Raw genomic sequence first — 21,229 nt, 5'->3', positions numbered from 1 at the left:
TGTCCCTATTCCCTGATACTGCCCAGCTATGTCACTTCCTGTCTGGCCAATCAACCAATCAGTGTCTTATTCATTAACCAATAAGAGAAACATATATACAGAAGAACACTCCCCATCACCCCGGAGTCATGGAGATCCTGCAGCTCTGGTTCCACAAGACCAGGCCCTTCACATGCTCCAGCAGGTAATAGATAGGGTAGATGTTAGGGTGGGCCAATCAGAGCACTGGATGTGGGCCTGGGTGGCAGCTGAATTGGTCAGTCCAGGCCTCTGCTGGAAGGCCCCACCCTCCTCTGGCAAGGGCTAGAGCCAGCTCTCCTGTGCCCATGGTGATGGGTAGAGCTAGCTCTCCCAGGGCTGGGGATCTTGGAAACAGTTCTCTTGCCACAGCCTCCAGTGAGGGTTGGGACCAGATCTCTCAGAGTGTACAAAGTGCAGGGCTGGGTCAACATGACCCCCGGATTTCAACACACATGGTTCGAACAGCCCCTGGTGGTGACATGAGCCATGGACATCAACACAAACCCCAACTGCAGCAGGACCACAGACCCAGCCATGGCCCTCAGCAGCAGCTCAGGGCGGGATGTCACTGTGGTTCTGGGTGGCAGTGCAGCCACTCAGAATAGTATGGCCCAGGTGGCAGCCCGTTCCCTGGGCATCCCCATGGCCTTCTATGGTAACAGTAGTCACAGACATCAACACAGACCCTGGCTGAAGTAGGACCACAGACCATACGTTGTGTTTGGAGGCGGCCTGGGCCCAGACATCGCCATGGTCCCAGGTGGCAGTGCAGAGCGCCCACATCAGCTTCTTTCCCGCTGCCTTTGCTCCCTTAGTTAGGTCTGTCTCCACAGCACATGAACCTTTCTGCTCCTCCTTTTCTCCCATTTATCCACCATATAGTTGCTCATCATAATGGTACCCAGTGGGCCTTTGGGTGTTCTCCACCTGCCCAGGCCAAGAAGGCTGGGCAGGCCTGGGATCCTGTTTTCTAATCCAGTCTTTCAGTCTGTATCTTTTTGCTGGAGAGTTGAAAACATTAGTATTGTGAGTCAGTGATGATTAATGTCTATCATTTCCTATTGTTTTCTTGTGGTGGTATGGGTTCCCCATTTTGATTAATTTTTATGAGGTTATTTAGTCCTGTGTCCTCTTATGGGTTGTGAACCTTCTCTTCAAACTGAAATTTTCCTCCTGGTACCTTCTGTAGAGCTGGATTGCCTGACAGAAGTTGCTTACATTTGTTTTTATCATGAAGTGCTTTTCTTTCTCTGTCAATTGCTAGGTGTAGTAGTTTGGTTTGGCAGCTGTGGCCTCTCAGACCTCGTAGAACACCCATTCAGGCCTTTCTGGCTTCCAGAGTACTCACTGAAGTCAGCTGCGATGCTAATGGGCCTGCTTTACACTTGGTCTTCTTCCCTTCCGTATTTTAATACCCTTTCTTGGTTCTGTTCAAATAGTATTTTTACTATTATGTGTCATGGTCCTGCCTGTTTGGCATTCTGTAAACCTTTTGTATTGTTTATGAATTTATTATATATTTTCTGTGCCTTTGACCTAGGTTTCTTCTCTTTCCCCTTTACCTATTTATTTGTAGGTTTGGCCTTTGCATAGTGTGCCCGATTTCTTGGAGATTTTTTTAGATTTATATTTGTCTTTGATTGAGATATGCATTTCTTACGCCTTGTTTCCAAACCTAAAGTTCTCTCTTCCTTGTCTTTTAATCTGTTGGTGAGGCTTACCTTGGAGGTTTTTGTTGGACATTCTAAGTTTTTCATTTCCAGCCTTATTTAAATTTGGGTTTTCTTTGGTGATTCTATTTCATTGTCTTGAGTTGTTTTGTTATTTAATTCAACTCTTTGCATTTTCATGGTCTTCCTGAAAGCATGTACTCTTATCCTCTTTAAGGTCCTTGAACATCCTCTTAATTGTGGTTTTGAAGTCCTTGTCTTCTGCTGCAGTTAACATGTCTCCTTCTGCAGTACTGGGCTCCTGCCCTCTTGAGGGGACTCCTTGTCTTGGTTGTTCACGATTGCTTTTGCACTCACTGGCATCTAGGCATCTGGAGTTATGACATTTTAAGTGTTTCTAGGTATAGAAATCTGGTCTTGCCTTTTTGGGTGGGTGTTCTCTGGTTCCTTGGTTGCCCACTCTGGGTCCTAGCCAAGTGTGGAAGCTGTGGGGTCCCTGTCACTGACCTGTGGTTTGGCAGGGAGTCACAGAGGAACAAAGATGGTCTATGGGAGGAAGATGGAAGGGGAGGCCGGGAAAACCAGGGGTGGGGGTTGACCTTGGGTCTGCATCAAGAGGCCCAGTAACAAACATCTTAAATACAGCAATGCAGTGTTCTGTCCTGTCTCTGGGGGACTGTTACATATGAACACGGGGGGGGGGGGAGTGTTACATATGAACAGGGGGGAATGTTACATGCAAACTGGGAGATTGTTACATATGAACACGGGGGAGTGTCCCATAGGAGCAGACACAGGCATGAACAACAAACTTTCTGGAAACAATGTAGTCAAGAAAACATGAAGCAGTATCTTTAAGGTGTGGGGCTGCATTGAAACCAGTCAATCTAAAGTTCCTCATTCAACAAACTTTCAAAACAGATGACAAAGTAAAGTGGTTTTCCCAACAAAGCCAAAACGGATCCATCACCAAAAAAATTCATATTGCAAGGAGCATGTGAGAGAGGTCCTACAGACAGGACAATGGCATCTGGCAGAGAATTGGATTTCCTCATAAAAGTGAGAGCTAGGAACAACAATTCTATGAGGGAAGAAAGATGGTTTTTTCGTTCTTAAATCTCACATGAAGATAATGGGCTGCTTAAAGCAAAAGCAATAACCATATGTTGTTGGGCTTAGAGGTAAAACATATGATAATACTACAAAGGCCTGCAGGGGAGAGATGGGAGCAAATTCTCATAAGATTCTTGCAATATATACGGGTAATATAACATAATTTGGTGGATTAAAGATGGATACTGTCACCCTAAAGCCAAACAAAAATAACATGATAGAGAGTGACCTCCAATGAAGCAACAAATGAGACAAGATGGGGTCATAAAATGCAATCAGCAGCAAATAAGGCAGGAAAGGAGGGCAGAGAAACAAAGAACAGGGTACACACAGGAAACAAATGTCAGGAAGAAAGACTTCAACACAACTACATCAGTAGTCACAGTCAGTGAAAACGCTCATATTATCAGGGTGGGTTTTTAAAAAAGCAGGTAGATGCCACCTATTTAAAAAAAAATGCAATTTCAGTATAAAGACCTGCATGCACTGACACATATAATTACCCATTACCAATAGCTGAGCCAATTTGATAATGAAGCAAAGGAGGGCAAGTTGTCCTAACAGTCACCCACAAATGTTTCAGATGAGCGGTGTCAATACAGGGCGACCCACACAGGAGCAGGCAAATGGAGACGAATGCCCAACACAGAACTAAAATGTGCCTTGGTATGACCGGAGCTTTATGACCCTTCTAAAAATGCTGCCACACTCTGGAAGGAAAGGAGGCGTTGTCTCATAAGCAGCGTTAAGAAGGCTGCCTTCCGTCTGGATAAAAGTGAAGCGAGTTTTACTTCACACGGTGTATAAACGGGAACACTTAAAAATCGTAGAAGGTTTTGGAGACGTTATGGGTGCGTATGAGTGTGTGCACCCATTTGTGTGTGTGCAGAGGCCAGACAGGATTGGGGTTCTTCTCTGTCACACTCTGCCATACTCGCTTGGGACAGGGTCTCTCACTGGATCCAGAATCCACCATTCTTTAGCGATGCGGACTGACCAGATCTCAGCAATCTCCCTGCTTTTGTCCTTTATCTCTGGTGCTACACATGTCCATGGCCACACCCGGTTCTTATGTGGGTTCTGGGGAGCTAAACTTTGATCCTCATGCCTGTGCCACACATGCTCTTACCCAATAAGCCAGCTCCTTGGCCTGCTGGGAATAGTATAATAAAACTGAACTCGGTAGGGAGTCCATTCTAGAGAGCACCACGAGCCCTAAAATGACAGTCACAGAGCAAAAGTGAAGATCAGAGTTAAGGGTTTCTGACTTACAAAAGATTCAGTAGATCAGGTCGTTGGACAGTTGACAGGAGATGTTTGGGGTGAAGATCTTTATGATGACAAAAAACTGACAAGGGATCGATACATAGAGCCTGCACTGCCCAACATGACAGCAGCTAGACACCGATGGTTGGTTACATTTACATTTAAACTGCTGGAAATTAAGTAATAATAAAAAGCCCAGTTCCTGGGCCACACCATCCACATTTCCAGCACTGTATCTGCTCGCAGCGGTGTCTGCCATGTTTAAATGCACAAGCATAACTGTTAGCTGTATGTGGCAGGAGTGTTCCAAGACATACAGGGATGTTTTATAGACCAAGGGAAAAAAACATAACACATTGGGAAAATAGGCAATGGACAAAAGAGAACCCAAATAGTTAGAAATGCACTCCTTTATACCTATAATTTTGGCTAATGCTGAAAGCTGGGCAGTATCAAGTGGTCAGTCTGTGAAAATGGAAGCTTCCTGTGTTGACAGTAGGGATGGGGAATGGAATGGCTATTCTAGAAAAACCCGTCACTGTCTACTTCAACTAAGTGGGTGTATACACCCATGGCATGGTCTCTTTGTGAATCCCTTTCTTACTGCATACAACCATCAGAAGAAGAACACTTGCCAGAGTTATAGCAAGAAAGGGTTTTGTTTTGGGTTATGTGTATTTTGTTTGCTTGTTTTTCTTATAGTTATATAATGAATTTTATTCATCCTCACCTCCATTTCCTCACTTGCATCTCCTTCTTTCTACCATTGAGAACTTTCTTTTTCCTAGCAGGTCCCTCCCCTACTTTCACGTCTGCCTTTTGTGTGTGACCAACTAAGTTTAATTAGAGCTGTTTGAATGAGTGTGAGTAAAAGGTTATTAACAGCATAATCAGCACAACTGTGGCTACACCACTAAAGAAAGTGACCCTCGACTGCCAGACTGCCCCCCCCACAACCCAAGAAACCATTTATTGCTAATAGGCCCTCAGAGAGTGGTGGGAACTCACATATCCTCTCCCATTCATGATGAAATACTGGTGAGGTGTAGTCTTGTGCAGGTCTTATATGGGTAGCCACCACTGAGGTTTGTTACAATGAGCGATGGTTATATATTATGTCTAGAAGACAACCTTTTGCTTCACACCTCCTAGTCCCCTGGCTTTTATATTCTTTACACCCTGGTCCTTGGAGAAGATCATATAGATGCCCCATTTAGTGATGAATATTCCACCATTACCTATACTTGACATTCTGGCCAATTATGGGTTTCTGTGTTAACCATCACCCCCTGCAATAAGACATTTCTCTGTTGAAGGCTGAGTGTGGAGCTAATTCATAGATATAAACATAAATATTTAGAAGGCAGTTTGATACCATGACTATTCGACAAAGCAATAGTATTAGGTCCCCTCCCTAGGGCCTATGACCTCCCAACCACAGGCTCATGACCATCTTTACAGAACCAGGCGTGAACTCACTTCTGTGGAACGGATCTCAAATCCGATCTTAGAGCAGTTATTTACCTCCATGACAATCATGACACTATTGAACCATGTGGTGCAACCTGCCTGGCAGCAGTTTGGGATTATAGCTGTAGGATTTACAGCTGGGTTCAGTTGTTGAGGACATTTTCCCCACAGCATCCTATAAGCACCTTTTGATAGTATGAAAGCTAGGCAGTAGGGGAGAAGCTTCTAGCATGTCTTAGCTTGATTTCTCTGTCCTGTGACAAAAGTCTGCAGTGTTTTTGGCATACACCTTTCCGATCTAGTTCTGGTGTAGCCTGTATGGTTTTGGAGGCCTCTGGGGTCTCCCTGACCATTGTACTCTTTTGGTTTTGAGACAATGTCTCACTAAGTAGCCCTGGCTTGCCTTATAGTCACTGGATAGCCCAAGATGTCCTCAAACTCACGATAATCCCCCACCTTATCTTCTTAGGTGCTGGGATTATACACATGCACCACTATGTCGAGTTTATGACCGAAATGTTAAACCCAAATGTTAAACGATAAAACTGATAAATCCAAAAGAAACTAACTCCTACCAAAACTAAAAATCTTTAGAGATGCAAACAAAATGGAAAAGATTAGGACTACTGGTTTCAGTCTCTTGGGCCAGTTTACAGGATCCTAAAAGCACAATGCTACTGATGTAACTTGAAACATCCACTAACAAACATGTTTTGTTTTGTTTTTAAGATTCATAAATCACACAACAGAGCAGTGTTGCAAAGGAGCAAAGCAAGCAAAAGGGACCCTCAGAGATGAGGAAAACAAAGTGGTTCGGAGGCCACATGGGCTGCTGATGACAGTGTACACACGCGTGAGGGTCATCCGCTCTCACGGAGACAGCTGAGGGAAGCTGTAATGAACGGTCAGCGTGTGAAGGTCACTTTAAAAGGGACTAACCGGCTTTCTCTTCTGCACAGAAGTCTCGCACTTGCCCCAGAGGCACAAGTGAAAGTGGAAACTACTCCTGCGGTTAGTTTCTTTCAAAATGGCAATTTAGTAATATTTCTTCTCCAGGGAGCCAGAATCCAGTCTAGGCTGAACCTGCTGTGTGTCTGTTGGCTGGAAGCAGTCGCCTAAGGAAAGAAGATGACATTGCAGAGCCAAACGATACTTGTATGAGGAAAGAGAGACTGCCACTGACTAGGAAATCTCATCAAGAAACAGAATGGGAATGGAGATGCTTTAATACTCCATTGCCTGCGCCTCACTCCATCTTACCTCCCTGCCTTGGTGTCCATCCTCCTCCCAGTACCAGAAACTCCGCTTCCTCCTAGCTAACTCACTCAGTGTTCCAGCCTAGGCAAGTTTCCTCTCCCCTGATGAGAAGCATCTCCCAAAACTTCCTACCCAATGCCCTCCCATCTCCTGAGTCCTTCTCAGATGCTCCGGTCCTTTATGGATATCATATCCTTGTGAGTATCCATAAAGGCGTTCATGACCAGGTGTTTTCATAGTTACAGGCATCTTGTTGTCTTCCGGATCCTGTTGTTTCTGCTGAGAAGTCAGCTATGAGTTAATGACTTAATTTTCAAATTTTTACTTGTTTGTCTGTTATTATTATTATTGTGCGTACAAGCACATATGTGCCGTGGCCCATTGTAGAGGTCAGAGAACAACATTCAGGAGTCAGCTGTTGCCTTCCACTGTGGGATGCAGGTCGTCATGGTTGTGCGGTAAGCGCTGTTGCCTTCTGAGCCATCTTGATGACCTGTGTCTAGATGACATCTTTTTATGTGCATTGTGTGTGGTGTGTGTTCACAGTGTGTGTTCAGGTGCATCCACGTGCACGTGTATGCATGTATGGATGTCAACAGTTTTTTTGCACTCTCTCCGTCTTATTCACTGAGGCAAGGTCTCTCAACGGAGCGCAGAGTTCACTGATACAGTTTCAGGGATTCCCTACCCCTTCCTTCCAAATGCTGGGACTACAGGAAGGCTGCCGCGCTCCTCCCAGAGTTTACATAGACCTTTAATGGTTTTGCTAACTTTAGATTAATTATAAGCCAGAGGGGCCTCTGCCTCACCTACTTTCTCTTCATCTCAGATCCCTTCCCGTAGCTCCTTTGTTATTACTTTTGCTGCCGTAACTGAGAGTCTCTTCCGAACCATCACTCTCATTAATTTCTTCCTCAAACATCTGTTCTTCCATATTCAGAGTTATTGAATTTGTCTCTGATTTTTTTTTTTCAAATAATCTCGTCTTTCGTTTCTCAACCAACGATCATAAGCAGTTATTCTCTGGGTTTCCTGCTGGGTTTTAGGGACAGTGGATGAACTGGAGGAAATCATTTGCTTTCCTCATCCCAAGGTCAATGCTTTGTTCTGTCCAGGCCCCTGAGAACCATTGTTTTCTGTTTTGTCCACCTGCCTCATGCGTGGGGGTTGCTTCCTACAAGAGGGTAAATATAGTCTTATTTAACCTAGGTTAAGAGCAAAAGTCTACTTTTCTTTTGAAGCATAACTTAAGTGGACTGGAAAGGTGGCTCGGTCAGTAAAATGTTTGCCACACAAGTGTGAGGACCTGAGTTTGATCCCTAGAATCTGTTTAAAAAGAAAGTCAGGTGTAGTGGATCGATTGTAACCCAGGGTGGAGAAGTAGATATAGGCAGAGCCCCTGGGGCTCACTGGCCAGCCAGCCTGGCCTACTTAGTGGATGCCGGGTAAAGGTGAAAGAGCCTATCTCACACACAATAACCAATAAGAAGATTGGTTTAGTGATGCACACCTTTAACCAGCAAGCCAGCACTAAGGAAGGCAGAGGCAGGCAGCTCTCTGTGAGTTTGAGGCCAGCCTGGTCTACAGAGGGAGTTCCAGGACAGCCAGGGATACACAGAGAGACCTGTCTCAAAATAAAAAATAAAAACAGAAAACAAAGAATCAACAAGATAAACTGAGCCTAATTAGCAATAGCCAATATCTTCTGGTCTCCACAGGTGCTCCCGAACACACACACACACACACACACACACACACACACACACACGCACGCACACCATGCTTTAGCTTAAAGAGTTTTATTTATTCTGTTCTAATTTTAGTTAACTCAAATGATCATTTCTACTTTCTTGGAGACATGGGCATTTCATTATATTTTAATTAAGGCAGCAACAAACCTGATGCCTCCTTAATAGAGTATATTATACGAGATATGTCCATTTCTTCTAAGTTCCTTTTATTTGCCTGTAATCTGCAAGACCAGTCAGACTTCAGAGCCTCGTTCCCAGTAGCTGGGAACCACTGCTGCTGCTGTCTGATGGGAGGTGTCATTCTGTAAATATGTTTCTCATACTGGTTAATGAATAAAGCACTGTTGGTCAATAGGAAAGCAAGATGGGTGGGACTAGGAGACAAGGAGGAAAGAGGAAGAAACAGGGAGGAGTCAATATGGAGAGACTGGAGAACAGAGGTCCAGGTCCACTCTCTCCGGTAAGGTAAGACCACGTGGAAATACTTAGATTAATAGAACTGGGTTAATAATTAAGACAGAGCTAGCCGATAAGAAACAAGTACCTGGCCAACAGCATTGAATCAAATACAGCATCTCTGTGTGTTAATTGGCAGGACAAGACCAGTGGCAGGAGGAAAAACCTACTCCTTACAGCTGCCCTTAGTCCTCAAATGCACTGTGACCACAGCTGGCTTCCCCTGAAGCAGATATGGTCACATCAGCCATGTGCACCCACTGTCACAACCGTTCACAGAAGCTCTGGTCTCTATACAAACCTTGGGTCTCTGGAAGATTTTGACATAGGGTTTCAATTCCAGCCCATTTATCTTCTGAGTGTTTGTGGTTGAGTTCCAAAATCAGTCTCCCTTTACCCTCAGATATTTCTGATCATTTTTCTCCTGTCTCTGTTTCCATCCTCTGGTCAGGAGTGCTTCTACAAGCTTCAGTTTCCCTGCTGCTCAGCCCAGCCCTTTGGGCATGAACTCCACCCTATGGGAACTATGGTATGTATATGACCAGCATCATCAGTGGGATTGTTAGAGTCCCTGGGCGCAGGCCAACTCGATGTCACATTGGCTTGGGCACGCTATAACCGAGAAGGAGCTAAAGAAAAAGCAGACTTTCTGTCCTGCTCAACCCTCGCCCATCAGAAACACGCCCTCCTTGCCAGTATTGCGCCATTTCGTCCTGCCCTTTCTCAGCCAGACTTCTTACAGGAACTGTCTGTGCTTGTTCTCTGCACAACCTCACACCAGGCTTTGGCAGGCCCCTCTCAGCCTCCCAGTGCGTCTCCCAGCCCTTCAAGTCTCATCTTGCTGTAGATGCAGAACCACCCTCTCCTCTTCCCCAGCCTCCTCCTCTCTCTGTCTGACCTCTCCCTTCTCAGGTATTAGTCTGTAAGACTTTGTCATGATCCCTTGCAGGAGAACCCACAACAGCCCTCCAGTGGCATTGATGACTACAGTCTGATGAAGGTAAACTTCGAAGAATAAAACAACTTTGTAACCAAGGGAGTCTACCTGGAGAGGATTTCTGCAGAAGAGAATCAAGCCAGCTGAACAAGAATGACATAAGGACACACCTGTTGCTCCTAGGTGTGGCATCTGAACACTGACAAGTTTGGATATAGTGGCTTGGGTATCTGGAATATGCAAGGCAGGTTCCCATGGTAAGAGTAGTATACATCTAGTATTTCATGCACATGCAGAGTAATACATCAAATCAGGGAGCTGAATGAGATCCCACTGTCTCAACCTGCTGAGACCATTCAGAGGTATCTGTTGCCACTGGCTTTACATGCGTGTGTGCGCGGACAGTAAGCTGCCCTTCTTTAGCTGTCGGTCTAAACAATCTCAGCCTGGGAGTCCTCTGTTTGCCATGACTCCACACTTCTTAGCTGAGTTTGAAGTCACCTTACCAAGGAACTTATCCATAGCCCCACGTGTGAACTCTGAGGACTCCCTGTCATTCTCCTGTGACTCATAGATAAGCCTTTCCCGTGCCACTCTCTAGGCTTCATGAAGGCAGGTCTGGTCCCTCACAGCAGCCAGCGAAGCACTTAACACTCTGATCACTGAGCAAATACATCTGACAGAGAAGCCTGGAGATTCCTGAGGAAGGTGAGGACACTTGCAGATGGATGGCAAGAGTTGGGGCAGCTCACCCATACCTGCCAGTCACGGAGTACCACCAGAGAGGCCACCGAATTAGGCAAACAGTTTTCTGAGTGAAGAGAAGAGGACATGGGGAGACAGTCCAGGCTGTCCCTATTTCATACTGCACCACATTCCACCAACAGATTGGAGGGCATCCATGATGTGAAGGCAAGGAGAAGGGGGTAGTCAGTTTATACAGGTCAAGTTGGCCCAGGCCCAGGCCAACTCAGAGTGTGGGGAGGAGGCATCTCATTATTAACATTCTGATCATTCCAGCCATCCAGATCCCTTTCAAATCTGTTACTCCTTCCTTCTAATGGAGCTTCTGGAAACTTCTGTGGTCACACCCCTTCCTGTGCCCAAGTCTGCTCACCCAACCCCCATTCCACATGGACTTTTGTACCTGCCCTCCACATACAACAGCCACTTTCCCTAAAAATCCTTTTTCAGCCATGATCAGCTCTTTTCTAGATCAATGGTTATAGGCTAGCTGGAGCACAAGCCAGTTTTTAGAAGCATCATTTGCTTTGTTTGTTGCGGTACTGGGAACCAAATCTGGGACCTCATGGGTCTTGTGCATGAGGCAAGCATTGGGTGAAATCACTAGCCCTGACAGTGTCCTTTGTAATGAAAGAAATACTCTTGTTTTTCCTTTCTCTCCTTCTTTTAAAAAGCACATGTCTCTCTGTGGAGCCCAGACTGGCTTTGAACTCATGATGTTCTATTTTAGGATGTAGTGCTAGCTATCAATCAGCCCAGACTGAGCCAATTATTGCTCCGGCTCCGAGCCCCAGTAGCAGGTCCTTCCACCACCACCGGAGCCTGAGCTTCGGGTGGGGGGGGGGTTGCAGAAGGTCCCCCTGCGGCACCCTGTATCGGATAAGGGGGTGGGGGACAGGTTGGGATTCTAGCTAGGCTGGAGGTTCCTCAATCTTGGGGTAGATGAGAGGAGAGGGTTTGGGTTCCTCAGGTGGATGTTTCCTTTTGCTTTCCAGGGCCAGAACTCAGGAGCCTGGCTTTCTTGGCTTGCTCAGCCATGATTTAACCCATGGGGGAGGGTTGTCTACCAGATCCTTCCATGTAAGGATATAGGGCTCTTGATCAGGATGAGAGTCAGGTCCAGTCTGAAAAACAGTTGCTTTAACAGCTTGGATAATCTCAGAATTAAAAGTTTCCTCTGGTGGCCACCCAACACCGAATGTCAGCCGCTCAGAGGTGCAAAAAGTCTGCCAGGATCTCTCCCTAACCTCAGCTGACAAATTATGGGCCAGAGATTCAACTTCAGTCCAGTGGTCGAGTCAAACTAAGGGGAGTCGTCACCGTCTGTCCCATGATAAAACTGTGGACAGAGACACACAGAATGAAAACGCATGAAACAGAAACTAACAGATCCAGACACACGCGACGCATCCGCATCTTCCACAAGCAGGCAAAAGAATCAGAGGGCCGTGGAGGGGGAAGCGTCCACTTCAACAACAGGACTCGTTCAGTATGGAGCAGGTAGCTTGTAGCAACCAGCAGGCTATCATCAGATCCTGTCAATAACCAGAGACCAGAATGTGAGCAGGTGACAAAGACACCTATAGTATGGCTGTCCCTGCAGATGGTGGGCTCCTATACAGCCTGTGAAGAGAACAGGGGCCACTTTCTCTTTCAGCGGAGCGGTATTAAGGGCCAATGTGTCGCAATGATGGAACTCCCCAGAGAAGGACCCAAGCTAGGGGCTCCCAAGAGATCAGAAGCCAGAGCCGGCTTGGTTCCAGAGCCCTTGTCCCCCAGTTGCCCCTGTGCTGCCCGGAGTGACAGGGACTGGTGTTGAACAGGGGCCATGGCCATCTGCCAGACTACTGGCAGCACCCAGCCCAGCCCTGTACGGTATGGGCAGCTGTACAGTACAAAGGGGACTGTGGGAACCTCAGGCTGCAGAGTCACTGGAACAGAGCCAAAGACAGCATGTCCCTTCTCCTCTGATGCCTCCCTTCTCTTCCCAAGTTATTCAGACCACAGTCTGTAAACCAACGCATTTGAGAGAAGACCACGAAAGAGGCCATGGGAGGACATTTTCCCCTGACAAGTCTCACCTGAGTTTCCCCAATGAGAAAAATAGTGATAATTGGAGAGGACAGCCACATGTTTTCAGGGGCTTCTCAGGACAGTGTGGAGAGCTGACACTAGCATTTCACCGGAAAGGAAACAGGTTCACTTGCCTCAGGTGGCCTTGCCAGGAAGGGACAGTCCCAGGGGAAACCACAGCCTATGTGACCCTGGTCCCTTGTGCCCTGCAGACAAGCTTAATGAGAGTAATCTTCTAGAAGCGTGGTGGGGGTCTGATACCATTGCTTTGTGGTTTCAGATTGACATACAAGAATGGAGCATGGAGACTAGGCAACAAAAGACATGATGGAGGCAAAAAAGACTGTCCAGTGTGTCCATGAGGGCTTCCTGGGTTCCAAGAGCCAGACCACTTTGGGGTCCTCTGACAGCTGACAGGAGAGAGACTCAGGGGGAAGGACAGCAATCCTGGTGCAGGAGATAAAGGCTCAGAGGGCAATGGTGGTGCACACTTTTAATCCCAGAATTTGGGAGGCAGGAGGATTTTTGTGAGATTGAAGCCAGCCTGGTCTACAAAGTGAGTTCCAGGAGAGCCAATGAGACTCTCTTAAAATAACAAAACAAAATAAAACAAGGCTTAGAGAGCAAAGAGGTTTTAGGGAAGAAATACCCAAGACAAAAAGAGGCGTTTCCTAGGAGAGTTTGTAAGTCCCAGACTAGAGAAAACCTGCCTTGATATTTGAGACTTACTCCCGTGTGCACTCATGTGTACACACACACACACACACACACACACACAGAGAGAGAGGGGGGGGGAGAGATGGAGATCATAGGGCAAGGCATGTCTAAGTAGGAATTTTCCTGAACACAGAAAGCAACCACTGTATGGAAAGGAGGCAGAGTACAGCCTGTAGGCCATGAGCCATAAGAGGAGGGTGGAGGGGTGTGTGCAGATCACAGAGTGTGGGAGAAAAGAATGTTCTGTTTTATGTCAGGTGAATTGGGAAGGGTGTTGAAGGACTTGAAGAGAGGAGATCTCAGAGTCTGCCCAGTGTTGGAGGCAGTGTTGGCAAAGAAACCCCACCTCTTTCATCAGCTGCCCACAAACCTACTGAGTGATTGCCCACTTTCCCACAACCACCCTGGCCCCTCAACACTTCCAAGATTTTTCAATGTCTCGTCCAAACACACTGCTGATGTTGCTATGGAGTACACATCCATCCTAACTCCCTGTTCCCTTCTAGTACCTTCAACCCCTTGAGACATGTCTGATGGGAGATGTCATTCTGTAAATATGTTCCTCATACTGGTTAATGAATAAAGCACTGTTGGCCAATAGGAAAGCAAGAGAGGCGGGACTAGGAGACAAGGAGGATTCGAGGAAGTAGTAGGGAGGAGTAAACATGGAGAGACGGGGGAGAGCAGACTCTCCGGTAAGATGAGACCACCATAGAACCCATAGAAATGGGTTAATAATTAAGACAGAGCTAGCCGATAAAAAACTAGTACCTGGCCAACAGCATTATATCTAATACAGCGTCTCTCTGTGTATTATTTGGGGTTGGTGCCATGGTGGGTCCAGGCCCGTGGGGGAAAAACCTTACTCCTTACATATGGCGCCCAACATGGGGCATGAACCCACGACCCTGGGATTAAGAGTCTCATGCTCTACCAACTGAGCTAGCCAACTGAGACTCTTAATCTCAGGGTCGTGGGTCCAGGCCGTCAGGGGGAAAAAACTTACTCCTTACACATGTCCTCCAAGTGTCTGGCCTCTCCAGATTTCATGGCTGGCACTTGAGGACAGGGCTTCCAGTTCCCACCATTCATCTTGGGAAAGAGGAACCCTGGAGTCAAGGACGGAGTCAACAGGAGGGCCCAGGGAAGGGAGACTGCTTCTAAAAGCTTCCAAAGCCCTTTACCTCAAAGTGCCTCCCATGCGAAAGTTCCCTGCCACGAATGGCATTTATTTTTCTTCCCTTTTAATACAAAAGTGAAGTGATGTGTTTTAAACATGGAAAAAAAATAAAGATGCTGAGAAAACAGAGTGTTGGGGAAGAGGTCTAGGAATGTGGTACAGATGAGATTTAAAACAGACCAGGTTATAGGAATGGGAAGAGTAGGTATACTAAAAATCAGAGGGAACAATAGAACACTGGAGGAGGAGAGCAAACAGACAGACAGACAGGACCGCTGTGAGAAGGTGAGAAAGACATCTCAAGTCAGTGGGTGGAAGGAGGTGAGTGGTCAACGCTGGTGTGAGACTGGCCTTTAAAACAGCCATGGTGGCTCAGGTCAGGGTAGAGAGCCTGCCTAGCATGCAAGAAGCTCTGGGTTCAATCTCCAGTGCCACCATAAATAAATAGATAAACAAATAAACAGAACTGGAAAATAAACAAAAAGGATGAATTATTCTTTTGTTCTTTCTATCAAAGAATATTACAAGTAAGTATAAGATGCAGAAACTCTTTTTCAATTATATTTTAGTTATGTATAGTGAAAAAAGTATTTCCAGGGACCCCAAGTAAATTAGAAACTATAAAGACATAGATGCAAAACTATAAAGGAAAAGACATATAGACACAAAGATTAAAATATTACCAACCTTTGATTCCACAGGAAATAATACTGAAAAGTAAGCAGGGGAGCGCGGGAGAGATGGCTCAGTAGTTAAGACCACTTGTTTGTCTTGCAGAGGACCCAGGTTTGATTCCCAGCACCCACATGACAGTTCAAAACCACTGTAATTCCATTTCCAGAGGATCTGATACCCTCTTGTAGCCTCCAGAGGCACCAAGCATACATGTGATGTATGATGCTCAGATATGCATGTAGGCAAAAACACTCTTAAAATAAAGTGGAAAAACCTAATTTAAGTTCTTTTTTTTTTTTTTTTTTTTTTTTTTAATTAAAAAGTAACTTTAGAAGCCAGCTTCTCGGCCGCTTTGCTCTGCAACAGAGATAACAGAAAAGTAAAAATGCAAATAAATACTCTCAAAATATGTGACAAATGCTGGTTCATGTGTGCAGCCATGTCTTTAAAAAGCTATAACCCACCCCAGCAGTGGTGGTGCATGCCTTTAATCCCAGCACTCAGGAGACAGAGACAGGTGGATTTACATAGTGAGTTCCAGGACAGCCAGGGCTACACAGAGAAATCCTGTCTTGAAAAACAAAACACAAAACAAACAAATAAAAACTTTAATACACAGAAAGTAAAAGGCGACTGAAACTAAACACCAGAGGGCTGTGTGCACATGTTCATTATCTGTAGACTTTAACTAAATACAGATGTCACTAATGAGATAACACCTGTGCATATGTGTGCATGTGCGTGCACGCGCGCGTGCGTGTGTGTGTGTGACAGAAAGAGCACGCGTGCGCACACACACACACACACACACACACACACACACACACACACACACACAAACTCTTAAACGTGGAGGCCAGATGCTGACAACTGTCTTCCTCAATTGCTCTCCACCTTAGTTTTTGATGCTGGGTCTCTCTTACACTCCTTCTCTGAACCTAGAATTCAGGGATACAGTTAGGTTCCCCCGAGGTTCAGGTGGAAAGTCCCAGATATCCCTCTGCCTTCACTGCTCTACCAGTATATAGGCCTGCAGCTCTACATAGCTTTTTATATATGTGCTGGGAACCAAATTCAGTTCCTCATACTTGTATGGCCAGCGCTTTGCCAAATGAGCCACCTCCCGGGGCCACCATCAATTTTTATAGTCAGATCCAAGGCCAATATACCAAGAGTGCTCAAGGTGGCACTGCCTATAAAGCTTAATAATTGATTGATTTGCGATCCCTATCTGTGTGTAGAACTAAACAAACAGAGATGGGATTTGGAACAGATGTACGCATCCATGTCCACTGCAGAAATGGTCTCGAAAGCAGCTAAGTGTGCAGTAACAGATGGAGAGGAAGTGTAGTATATTTGCCCTCTGGATAGAAATCCTGCCATGTGTTAAACATGCTCGAACCTTAAGTCGCCACGTGAACTAAAATAAGCCAGTCACGAAGTCGGATGCCGTGTGGCTCCATTTCAGTGAGGTAAGTTAAACTTTTACACAGCTCGGTGGTGGCCACCAAAGCTGGGGAGGCATGTGTTGTCTTTTTCTTTCATTGAAAAAAAGGTTTTTCAGTGTACATTAGTTACACATAAGAAAGGGTATTATTGTAACATTTTCATCCACTTACGTAATGCCCTTTGGTCATATGCACCCCCTACCCTTTGTTGTCCCACTGTCCCCTCCCCTTCCCTAATAGCCTCCCACCTACTTCCCTGCCTCCGCTCGAAGCTCCAGAAACTCTATGTCAGAGAAAAGATGTTAGTAGTGGCTTTTTCTGTCTGGCTTATTGTGCTTAACATGATGATCTCCAGATGGATCCATTTTCCTGCCGGCAACATGGTCCATTTACAGCGGAGTACTGGCTCTCATTCTCCCTTTATCCCTACGGCAGTCTCCTTTATTCAAGCCACCGTACACCGCCATGCTTATTCCTTCAGCCGGAGCTCGACTATCCAGAGCCAGAGCTGACCTTAGACAGTGGCGTTCTGCACATCGTTACAGGTGGGCGAGAGTGAAAACAGCCGCATAAACACGGGGTGTGTGGATGTCTGTGTTGGTTCATTTGGGTAAAAACTTTGAAGTGGAGTGGCTATATCATGTGATATTTGGGAATAACATTTGTCTGAGCCCTAACATTAAGACAATATGTTCAGAACAGTTTGTGGTGATGCCTGCCTTTAACCCCAGCACCCGAGGGGGGGGGGGTGTGTGGGCACAGAGGCAAATGGATCCCTGTGAGTTCGAGGCCAGCCTAGTTACGCAAAGCAACAACTTGTTAAGTCCACCAAAATGAAAGTAGGAGGTAGACTGCAGATTAAGAAATGCAGTTGTTTCTGCCCTCTGGTGGACAGAAGGACAAATCGCTGTTTGTCTCCGAAGATAAGGATTGGTCTCAGATCCCCCTTCCGGGGTGGTATTTACTATGGTTCTACAGATATATCTCAAAAAGTTAGCCATGACAGTTTGATTTCTGATAACACTGTCCTGCATTTTTAGAACAAACTCCACCCCTGCATTCTCTTGGTCTTTTTCACAATCCCTATTTCCCACTTTAAAGGGCCTCCCCTCCCACCCTCACCCCTCCCACCCCCGACTTCAGCCCCCCCCCCCCATAATCAATCGCAGGTAACCCTTATCTTGAAGTCTGTTTACTAGCGAGCTTCATTCTCCCGGCGAGCTTACAACCCCCCCCCCTCCACACACACACACACACACACACACACACACACACACACACACACACACACACTGGCGCCTGTGTAAGCTGTCCTCCTCCAGGGAGCATATTTTGCGCACCACACTTTCTTTCCATCTTCACCGGTTTGAATTTCATCTTTCAGTTTGTCTCCACAGAACCGGAACCACCTGAAACTGCCTTCAAGAAAGGAACAAAAGGCGGGCAGTTGGGGGGAGTGGAATGCTTTCTTTGGTCAAAAGTAAAAAGTCTTCCCCTCAAAGCTCTCTGAATTTTTTTTTTTTTTTTAAATGTGTTCTCATTTGTAAGACCAAATCTCTTTGCCAGCCCTGGCTGCTATTGTAGTTTAAATGTAAAAATGTTAGCCCGGCTGTGGTAGTGCACCCCAGTAATCCTAGCACTTGGGAGGCAGAGGCAGGTGGATCTCAAAGTTCACCCCAGTGGGCTTGGTCTCTTTTGTCTCCCCAAATAATCCCGCCATTTCTTGTTTTTTTGAGACAGGGTTTCTCTGTGTAACAATCTTGGCTGTCCTGGAACTCACTCTGTGGACCAGGCTGGTCTCGAACTCAGAGACCCGCCTGCCTCTGTCTCCGGAGTGCTGGGACTAAAGGTGTGCATCACCACCACAAAGACACATTTGTATAACTCAAGAAAGGAAAAATAATGAAGAAATGTCTCAAAAAGCCTTTTATTTTAATGAAAAGGAAAACTGTTTCTGTAATAAAAAGTCTTGGCTTTAAAGATTATTTATGCTCATGGGTTCAAAAATAATTTGGAAAAATTTCCTGTCTTCTGAAATTGTACCTCAGGTCACTGACTTTAGTGGTAGGAAGGATATGTTTCCAGTGTTAGCAGTTCTAGCCTCTGGGGACAGTTAGTTCTGCTTGGGGAGACAGCTCAGTCAGTAAACTACTTGCCACAAAAGCACAACACCCTGAGTTTGACCTTCACTTTCAAAACCAGAAGTGTGTGCTGTAATCGCAGTGTTGGGATGTGGTGCTGGGCAGGTCCCTGGGGCCTAACTAACTGGTCTAGTTTACATGGAAAGCTCCAGACCCTGAGGGACTGTCTCAAACCACAGGCGAGGTGATACAGTACCCAAGGAACAATACCTAAGTGCCTAACCTCTGGCATTCATACTAGTGTGCACACTAATGCATGCGTATACACCGCACACATGCACGCACGCGCATCAGTTCTGGGGCAAGGGGTCAGGAATGTGTGTCCCAGTCAGTGAAGGTCTTCAATAAAGAGTTCATAGTGGCTTGAATAAGAATGGCCCCGATAAATTCATCTATTTGAATGCTAAGGGGGTGACACTATTTGAAAAGATTAGGAGGTCACTGGGGGTGAGCTTTGAGGGTTCAAAGGCCTCGCTAGCCCAGTGTCTCTCTTCCTGGTGCCTGTGGATTCAGATGCAGAACTCTCAGCTCCTTCTCCAGGACCATGTCTGCCTGTGTCCTGCCACGCTCCCCACTTTGATGACAATGGACTGAACCTCTGAAACTAGCCTCAATCAAATGCTTTATTTTATGAGTTGTCCTGGCCATGGTGTCTCTTCACAGCAACAGAACACCAAGACAGGGCTCTAGCTCTGCCCAGCCAGTACCAAGCGATCGACATCTTGGGACAACTGGCACAAGAGCTGTGTGGCCAGAGGTAAGATAGAGTCCAATCATAAGAAGCGGAAGTATGAAATGCGAGCTGGTTTGGCAGGCTGCCAACACTAAGACTGGCCCTTGCCGTATACACGCAGTCCCATTGGATGTGGGGAACTTCTCCGGGGGCTCCGAGTGTTGTACTGGCAAACAAGGATGGCTGGTGTTGTCTCTGGTGCATCCAGTGATGAGCTGGTCCGCACCAAGACCCTGATGAAGAACTGCACTGTACTTGTGGATAGCACACCGTACAACAGTGGTACTACAGTCCCACTGTGCACCGCCCCGGAAGGAGTGAGTCTCACTGTGCACCGCCCCGGAAGGAGTGAGTCCCACTGTGCACCGCCCCCCCCCACACACACACACACACAAGAAAGGAGGAAGATTTTCAAAACAACAACAAAATGATCAAAGAAAATTCGAAGGAAATGTGATGAAAGGAAACAGAAGCCCATATCAGCGGTCATCTGGAGGAACAGTCCCAGCAGGGCAAGGGTCTTGCCTGCGTTCCCTCAAGACCAGGCCAGTATGGCAGAGCAGAGAGCTATGTGCGAAAAGGCAAGGCGTTGGAGTTCCAGCTGAGGAAGATCAACGCCTGGGAAGGGAAATAAACCATCATCCATTGCTCATGTAATAAAGGTGTTTACCGTTCTATTAAAAAAGAAAAAAAAAAGACAGGGCTGTGGCAGAGTGGCCTGGTGAAGCCCCTTTCAGGTTCCTGGGACACCCCATAGTCCCGAGCAACCTTTGTCTCCAAACCCTTCACCCTGCAGGGTTCTCAGAAGCACAAAGGACCGGGTTCTGGAAAGGAGGTCAGCCCTTGTCCAGTGGCCACGACCCCTTCTGATGTGCAGAGGGTGATGCTGTCACAGGATATTAACGTCTACAACACAGCTTTGTATCGTGTAGCCAGTGTTCCCATATTGACTTTCCAGATAGGAAAGGGAAATCTAGCATGTGTGCTCCTTGGCTAGCTTCTGTGGAAAAAGAGAATTTGGAAAATTTGGAATAATTCCACAGTAGGCTTTGTTTTTCCCAGAGGAAGGATGTCTCTTTCTTCATCAATGTGTAAGTTCTGAGAAAGAACTCTATCCAGGTCACAAGCACTCCCGTGTCACAGCAAAGCAGCCCATTTTGGCAAGGGGAATATCTTGCACTATGATTAGAGCCACATCTTAAGGTTAGGTGTTTAGTGTCCTTAGCCCAAGCTGCAGCAAGTACTGAACATAGCACTTTCTGGGAAAGAAAAATGTGATTATATGCATAGTAGTTAGCATTGCACCGGCTCTAAGTTATTTGAGATGCTAAACCATGTTTCCATTCATAAGCTTAATTGATCAGGGGCCTCAGAAGATGGTTCTCCAGCAAGTGCTCGCTATGTAAGTGTGAGGACCTCAGCACCGCTGTAAAAATCCACACAAGGACCCCTGGGACCTGTGGGGCAGCCACTGAGCTACAGGTTCAGTAAGAGACCCTGTTTCAGCTTCCAAAAACTAAGGTGGGGAGCCACTGAGGAAGACCCTGGCCACCACATGCCATTGCACACGTGTACAC

The 21,229-nt window shown here is 46.3% G+C and overlaps 1 pseudogene; it reads left to right on the top strand.

The window, feature by feature from the left end:
* Positions 1 to 507: 507 nt before the first annotated feature.
* Positions 508 to 20,286, top strand: LOC127234980 (40S ribosomal protein S8-like; annotated as a pseudogene).
* The last annotated feature ends 943 nt before the right edge of the window (positions 20,287 to 21,229 follow it).

The sequence above is a fragment of the Phodopus roborovskii genome, unplaced genomic scaffold (assembly GCF_943737965.1).
Source record: "Phodopus roborovskii unplaced genomic scaffold, PHOROB, whole genome shotgun sequence".
Lineage (NCBI taxonomy): Eukaryota > Metazoa > Chordata > Mammalia > Rodentia > Cricetidae > Phodopus > Phodopus roborovskii.
The sequence above is the reverse complement of the archived record's forward strand: the minus strand, read 5'-3'. Positions and strand labels throughout refer to the sequence as shown.